Source organism: Morus notabilis, unplaced genomic scaffold, assembly GCF_000414095.1.
Source record: "Morus notabilis unplaced genomic scaffold, ASM41409v2 Scaffold226, whole genome shotgun sequence".
Taxonomy (NCBI): Eukaryota; Viridiplantae; Streptophyta; class Magnoliopsida; order Rosales; family Moraceae; genus Morus; species Morus notabilis.
Genome location: NW_010358750.1, coordinates 13587 through 21297, shown reverse-complemented (window position 1 = coordinate 21297; position 7711 = coordinate 13587). Strand labels below are relative to the sequence as shown.

General features: G+C 35.6%; 1 long non-coding RNA gene and 1 other non-coding gene across 2 annotated transcripts; both read left to right on the top strand.

Moving 5' to 3' along the window:
• Positions 1-1621: 1621 nt before the first annotated feature.
• LOC112090639 lies at positions 1622-3301 on the top strand. Its single transcript, XR_002901746.1, has 3 exons — positions 1622-1682; positions 1770-1857; positions 3029-3301. It is a non-coding gene; the product is annotated as an uncharacterized LOC112090639 (long non-coding RNA).
• Positions 3302-7409: 4108 nt separating this feature from the next.
• On the top strand, positions 7410-7542 carry LOC112090641. The gene has a single exon (XR_002901747.1). It is a non-coding gene; the product is annotated as a small nucleolar RNA Z247 (small nucleolar RNA).
• Positions 7543-7711: the final 169 nt, after the last annotated feature.

The window sequence follows — 7711 nt, the reverse complement described above, 5'->3', positions numbered from 1 at the left end:
GGAAAGAGTCGATATAAAAGCACTGCTACTGAATATATTTTCTTTCATATTCTTCAGAAATATATTACAGACCTATATATAAATGTACACAGCTAATGAATTCAAAAATAAGTTACAAATTGACTTCCTAGTTTTAAGGCTAACTTTAAGGCTTCTCTGTACAACGTAACTGACTTCCCAATAATATATATTAATATATATATATATATATATAAAACATAACTATTTTCAGACGCTATGAAATATATGCAACATGACGTTTTTAAAGAAACGCTATCAAAACATTGTTCTGTGGTAGTGGAGTCATCGTGTTTATGATGAGTTTATGAATTCTGGGATGTACAGCCCCTGGGAAATACATAAATGTGTATCTTTGGCCGTTGATAGATGAGCTTAAAGAGTTGTGGTTCGAAGGAGTTCTTTGAACATTTGATAGTGACAAAAATGAGTACTTCCAATTGCATGTTGCGTTACCGTGGACAATCAATGACTTTCCTGCATATGGCAACTTGTCTGGTTGGAGCACAAAAAGATACATGGCCAGTTTGTAACAAAGACACATTAGCCATCCGAGTGGAATGTAAAGTGTGTTGTCCCGAGCATCGAGATGAGGAATGCTCCAAAGTGCATAGATGGTGATGAAATCTTGCGACAACTAGAAAAGATTCCTCATCTACCTGGAAAGCATCTAAATTGGAATGGTAAAAAGCGTACGCGCACTGAGTTTGAGTTAAATTGGACTAACCGAAATATCTTTTTCGAACTTCCTTATTGGTCAAAACTTGACTTGAGGCACAATCTTGATGTTATGCATACTGAGAAAAACATTTGTGATAGTGTTGTTGGAACTTAATATTGAAGGCAAAACAAAGGACACTGACATAGCACGATTGGACCTAGCAAATATGAAAATAAGAAAGGAGTCACGGATAAATGGGTCAAGCCGCATGCCGTGTATGTTTAACTAAAGATGAGAGAAGGCAGTTTTGTGAATTTCTAAAGCCTGTCAAATTTCCATATGGGTTTGCATCAAATATTTCAAAGAATGTCAATGTAGTTGATGGAAAAATATCTGGTTTAAAGTCTCACGATTGTCATGTGCTTATGCAGCGGTTGTTACCAGTGGGCATCAGGCCTCATATGACTCTGGAGGTTCGAGAAACGCTTACTGAATTATCAAACTTCTTCAAGAAACTGTGCGCTAGAAGAGTTGGAAGATATGGAAAAGAAGATTGTCAAAATTCTGTGCAAATTAGAAAAGATATACCCACCAGCTTTCTTCGATATTATGGTCCATTTGGCTGTACATTTGCCTAGGGAAGCTAGGCTTGGTGGTCCAGCGCACGCCAGATGGATGTTTTCCTTTGAACGGTTTGTGGGAACACTAAAAAAGTATGTTAGAAACAAAGCTCGCCCTAAAGGTTCTATTGCAGAGGGATATATAGTGAAGGAAGCTTTAACATTTTGTTCATTGTATTTTTTTGGGATAGAGACACGATTTAATCAGCGAGAGAGAAACTATGATCGGCCATCTTCGTCATCACAAGCACAATTATCAATATTTAAACATCATGGTCAACCATTGGGAAGTAGAAACATAATTCGTCTTGATAACAATTTGTAAAAAAGAAGGCGCATTGGTTCATTTTAAACAACTGTCTAGAAGTTAGAAAGTATCTCGAGTACATTCCTCCATCCTTTCACATTTTCAATAAAGTTATTATACTTCCCGCTACTTTGCGTATTCATTATACAATTAATGTGCACAGTGAACATATGGAAGAGTTGAGAAAAACTGTCCCCCGCAGCTTGCACCAAAAGCAGAAAGAGGAATTGCCGAGATGGTTTAGTAATCGGGTAAGTTTTCAATTTTTTTTTGACTATTTAACCTTTTCTATGATAATTTAACCTTTTCTATACAACATTTTCTCACTTAAATGTAGATATCTAACTCGCCTGAGCAAACTGATCATGAGCTATTTTACTTGTCTTGTGGTCCCGATGTTCATGTTACTTCTTATAATGGATGCATGATTAATGGAGTTAAGTTCTTGATCGAGGAGCGTGACTCTAGACAAACGACGCAAAGTTGTGGCGTTTCTGTGCTTGCATCTGATGAGGGCTCCATATCAGATTTCTTGGGTGTAGTTTAGCAAATTTGTGAATTTACTTATGTCAGTGATGACTATCGTGTCCTGTTGTTCAGGGCCTCCTCCCCCCGCAGGTATTTTGCCTGTACGGTGTTTACCGGGTGGGACCCTCAATCCAGAAGGTATGCCACTCTACTATCTATACATGTCTGCCTCCCTTGAAAGCTCTTGGTGCTGCGACTATCGCCGGTAAGTTGTGTCGGATCAACATCGGGATTAGAATCTACTGCAAAAGCAACTAAGTCAATGCTTAAGTGTACATGGCTTAACACATCAATACGATCCAAAAATGTCGTGTATGAGAAGTACTGCATAACTCTGTGTGGGGACAAACAATGGTATAAAGATGAACCCTTCATACTTGCCTTTCAAGCGCAACAAGTATTTTTTATGCGAGATCCACTCAAAGGTGGATCTTGGCAAATGTGGAAAAATTTAGCCATAGACATCTATGGGATATTCCTGTACAAGAAGATGACGTTGAAAATGATGATAATGCAATTGAAGATAATTCATCAAGCGTGCCGATAACTATAAATGAGCATGATATGGAAGCATTATTGATTCATCATGACGATATGGATCCTGAAATTTGTACCACTGTTATACAAACAGAAGTTAGACCACCGATCGATGACGATAATGCTAACATAAATTATGATGATGGAGTTGATGATACTGTCGATGAGTACGATGATGAAGAGATGTTAGAAGATGAAGACTATGATAGTGATGAGCCTGATGACCCCGAGGCATCATCAAATGAAATGGATGAATAAAATTGTAAATATATCGTACATTAATATTGTGATAGCTTGAACTTGTTGTATTATTAACTTATTCTTTATATTTCCTAATGCTTTATTTCCAATATACAGGTACACTATGTCGAGCTCCCCCAGAACCCCTCATGATGATGATGGCGGATCAGGAAAGGAAAAGGGTGGTAGAGGACCATATCTAGGATTGGATGGAGAGAGAAGGAGAAGAAGCACTAAGGATGGAAAATTACCAATCCAATTTGACATGACCACGTTGAAGCCAATAGGGGAAAATCACAGTACATGGTCACGTGATTTGTCTATGCATGGAAAACAACGTTTGCCAAGCTTCATATCATAAGATTGATTCAGAATAGAAGATACCAATTTGGAAAGCAATGGATGTAAGAACTAAAATTTTATTTCTTATTTTTAAAACACTTTGATTGTATGACTCTTTCTAATGTGTATGTTGAATTGCAACAAAAATTTAATATTCCATGGAGTGAGCCGCTAATGGTAAGCATGAATAGGCATCTAGGACAACTGTGGAATGATTGGTGTCGTGCATTTCGCGCCCATTTTTATAACATTGCAAGGAAGCCGCTGGGACCTGGGAACACTGCTTTAGGGAAACTACATCCACACCCTGATGTCCCAGACAAGGCTGATTGGGACTGGCTTTGTGACTTCTGGTTCACAGAGGCACAGTTTGTGAGTATTAAAGTAATTATATACTTCTTACTTTTATATCTTTTTTGCATTATAACAGTTTCATGTTCTTATTACCCATTTTACTAACAACAGAGAAAAAGCATACAAAATAGTTCGAATAGAGAGCAATTGGGTAAATATGTGGGGGGACAGGGGACTAAGTCATATGCGGCGCATAGAGTAGAACATCCAAATATAAGCCTTATTGAGTTTCATAAGATGAAGCATTGGGATGAAAAGACTGGTTGGAGTGATTTTTTGGCAGAGCAACATTATGTGAGTATACCAAGTAATTTATAATGGTTAGGAATAGTCTCTTCAAACATAAGATGTAATAAAAATATTTATTATTTAATTAATAAAATAGTTTATTTGTTATTTATGTGTATGTATTTTTGATTGCTTTATGAATATCATTGAAAATTTCGTGATTATTTATGTGACCTTAAATATTATATATAAGTGTTATATACGAAAGGACAATATTTAAGGATAATAATCAAAATAATGTTTGTAATGAATTTAATTAAAGTTATGGAATTTTTAATTAAAACATTACTAATACACGTCATTCCTATTAAGAATGGAATGGTGTTATCCACATCATTAATATAAAGAGATATTAAATGAGTGTATTATGCATAATAAGATTATGTAGAACTGGGACACAGACACAATTTGATTTTCTGATAATTTCCGTTAACTATAGAAAATCAAATTTGAGTTTACCAATGGTCGTATATAGAATGATCTTAATCCTGAGTTATTAGTACACTCTCATTTATGGATTTGTGTTTTTTAACTTACTCAGTATGGATTTCGAGATTGTAAATCTTATCCCTTGTATCTTGGAAAAATGATGAATTGGATAGTTGGGAATGCTAATATACGAGATGTAATCCATTTATTCTTCTTTGAAGAAGTAGATAAATAATTCTCTTGAGAGTTGATTCGGTACTTGAATAAGTAACGAGCTCGTATTCATGAATGTGTTTTATGAATATACTATTCATTAGAGAATTAATGGTACTCAAGGATAAAGATGTAATTAGAGAGGTTAATGGATTTTACCTAGCTCTAATTATGAATTATTTATGGAGGATTGATCTATATGTAATGATTATATCGAATGGACACTTTAAGTTCTTAAAAGTAAATTATGTCTATAATTTCGAGAGTGCGATTCCAAGTTTTTAGTGGAGTAACTTTTAGAATTAATAGAATTAATTAATTAAAGAGTTTAATTAATTATTAATTTTATTAGAGCTCAAAATTATAGGCCCATGAGTCCCGTGTCATCCTTGTATTATTTGCAAGACAAGATAAATTATTGGGATTTAATAACACTCAAAATAAATAATGTGATTATTTAATTAAATTAATTTTAGAACACGTTATGGTAGGACCACAGGAGGTCACACGCCCAGGCACAGGGCGATGCAGGGGGCGTGTGACACAAGTAGAATCCCACAGAGATTCAATTGGTTGCTTTCTAAGATATCCGGTTTACTTGTTTGATAAGTTTTCCAATCAAATTCAAAAGGAAAGTGAAGTATGACTTTATTTAGATTTGAATTTAAGCTAAAATTAGAAATTGGATAAAGGAGGAGTTTTCTCTCTCTCTCCTGTTGTAAATTTGCGCCAACTCCAGGGAGGTCTGCATGTGGTGTGGCCGGTGATTAACGCCCAAAGGTGATGTTCACAAGCGGTCAATTGTAGCACAGAAGGGCGGTCATATCCACAGAGAAATAACAAGATAACAAGAAAGATTAGCAAAATAAGAGCGTTAGAGAAAAATAAATAATAAGGGAATTAAAGAAAAAGAAGAGTTTTTGAGATTTTGTTGCAAATAAAAAAGAAAGAAGATTTGTGTGGAAGAAATTCAGTAGTAAAAACGGTAAGGGTTGAGAATCTCTAATGTTTCATTTATCAATTCAAGTTTTAATTCACAAAATAAAAGGATCGAATAAATTAAATCTCCATGTTGACTCCGAAAATATTATTATTACAAATTATCCAAAATTGACAATATATCAATTTGACAATATTGCAGTAAAAGACAATTTACAAAATAATTTGAATAACAAAACAATGCATGATAGAATTACATAAGAAAAGCGTGACTGAACTTATATAAAAATTGGCACACAATATTTTAAAAAGTAATAGAAAGATATATGAGATTTAATTCATTCAAATATTGAACTTTACAACACATGGAATCAAAATCCCGAATTGGGTCACTAAACAGAAGTTCATCTCTAGCCTCACATAGAAAACTCTAGCCTAGCTTGCAAAATACTCTCACAAGTTCTAGAGAGAAAATATGAGACTGACAGCAAGACGACAGAAAACTGAATATTATTGATGAAGACTTATACTAATTACTTACGATGACAATTTAGATATTTTCTTTTTATTGTAATAGTTTGCTATTTAATGTCAATTAGTTGTAATGTTATATATATTTAAGCAAATATTTAAATTAAATTAACACTCAAGGACATCTTAGCTCTTTGCAGCCTGCTTTTCTTTTGCTTTCTGAATCTTCAAAACCTTCTTAACAATCTTCTGTTCTTCTACCAAAAATGCTCGGATAATTCTGCCAAACAAAAAGTTTCAGAACAATTAGGATTGGAATTGGCAACATGTAATGCCCTTAAATGCTTGTTGTTATGAAGCACAACTACTATTAATTATATGATTATTGGTATCAACCATTTACAAATTAACAAATAAAAACAATAAAAAATAATTTTATTTAAAAAAAAAATTGAACAGTAGCGGCGAAAAACTGCGCTCCTACTTCTAATGTCGAAATTAAAATAATTGTATAAAAAATAAATGAAAAAATGGAGAATTTACTTTTAAGAATATGTGAATCTAGACCTTTACCCCTTATTCTTGATAAATACCCTTTTGTTAGTATAATTATTTAACTCAAAAGGTTATGAATTAAGAGTAAAAGGTTATAAAAATCCTTACTCATGCACTTTCTATTAGAGATATTAAACGATAGTTTCTTTATTTAGATTATTGTACAGCTGGAATTAGATTTGTATAGCTAAGAATTTTAAATTTCCTAGATTATAGTTAGTTTCCAATTTCAAAATATTGTTTCCTGATTCTGTTTGTAACCTATTTATACTCTTCTTCTATCAATGGAAAAGTGGTGCATTATTTCCTCAATTCTAAAGTCTCATATGGTATCGAGCCGCTGGTCCTCCTTCTGAATTTTTTTTTTCCGCTCCACCATGGCAGCCAACCAACCTCAGCTTCCCCTACCCACCGAATCCCACATTGTCGCCCTTCCCAATTCCACCAATCCAACCCAACCTCTTCAACTCATCAATATGGCTAATCACAATATTGTCAAACTCACCTCCACCAATTATTTGTCATGGAAGCTTCAGATGGAAGCCAATCTCGTCGGCTATGACCTCTAGAAATACATCGATGGTTCTTATCCATGTCCTCCGTCTACCGTTCGCACCAACAATATAGACACAACCAACCCGGATTATCTCCCATGGTTCGGCAAGACAAACTGTTGTTTGGCGCCTTTGTCGGATCCATCTCATCTCCCTTGATTCCGCTCATCCAACATGTTACCACCTCCCGCGAAGCATGGCTCACCCTTGCCAACACTTATGCTCGCCCGTCTCGTGGACACATCAAGCAAATCAAGGATCAAATCAAGCGCCCGGTCAAAGGTTCTCAGTTGATCTTAGAATATATGCAATTTATCAAGTGCCACTCCGATGAACTTGCCGCGCTTGACAAACCGATGGATCATGAAGATCTTATCGAGAAGATTCTCGATGGTCTTGATGACGACTACAAGGCTCTTGCTGACGGTATTGAGGGCCGCGACACACCAATCTCTTTTGATGAGCTTCATGAGAAACTGATTAATCGGGAACTGTCCCTCAAACAGGGTCATTCCACCCCCTCATTCGCACCAGTCACGGCCAACGCTGCATCCAACCGCCACAATGGAGGCTCACGGTCTCCCCCCTCTCGGCCTGCCTGGACGCCCAACCCGTCATCCGCCGGCTTCTCTCCGCAACATACGGGCGGCCAAGG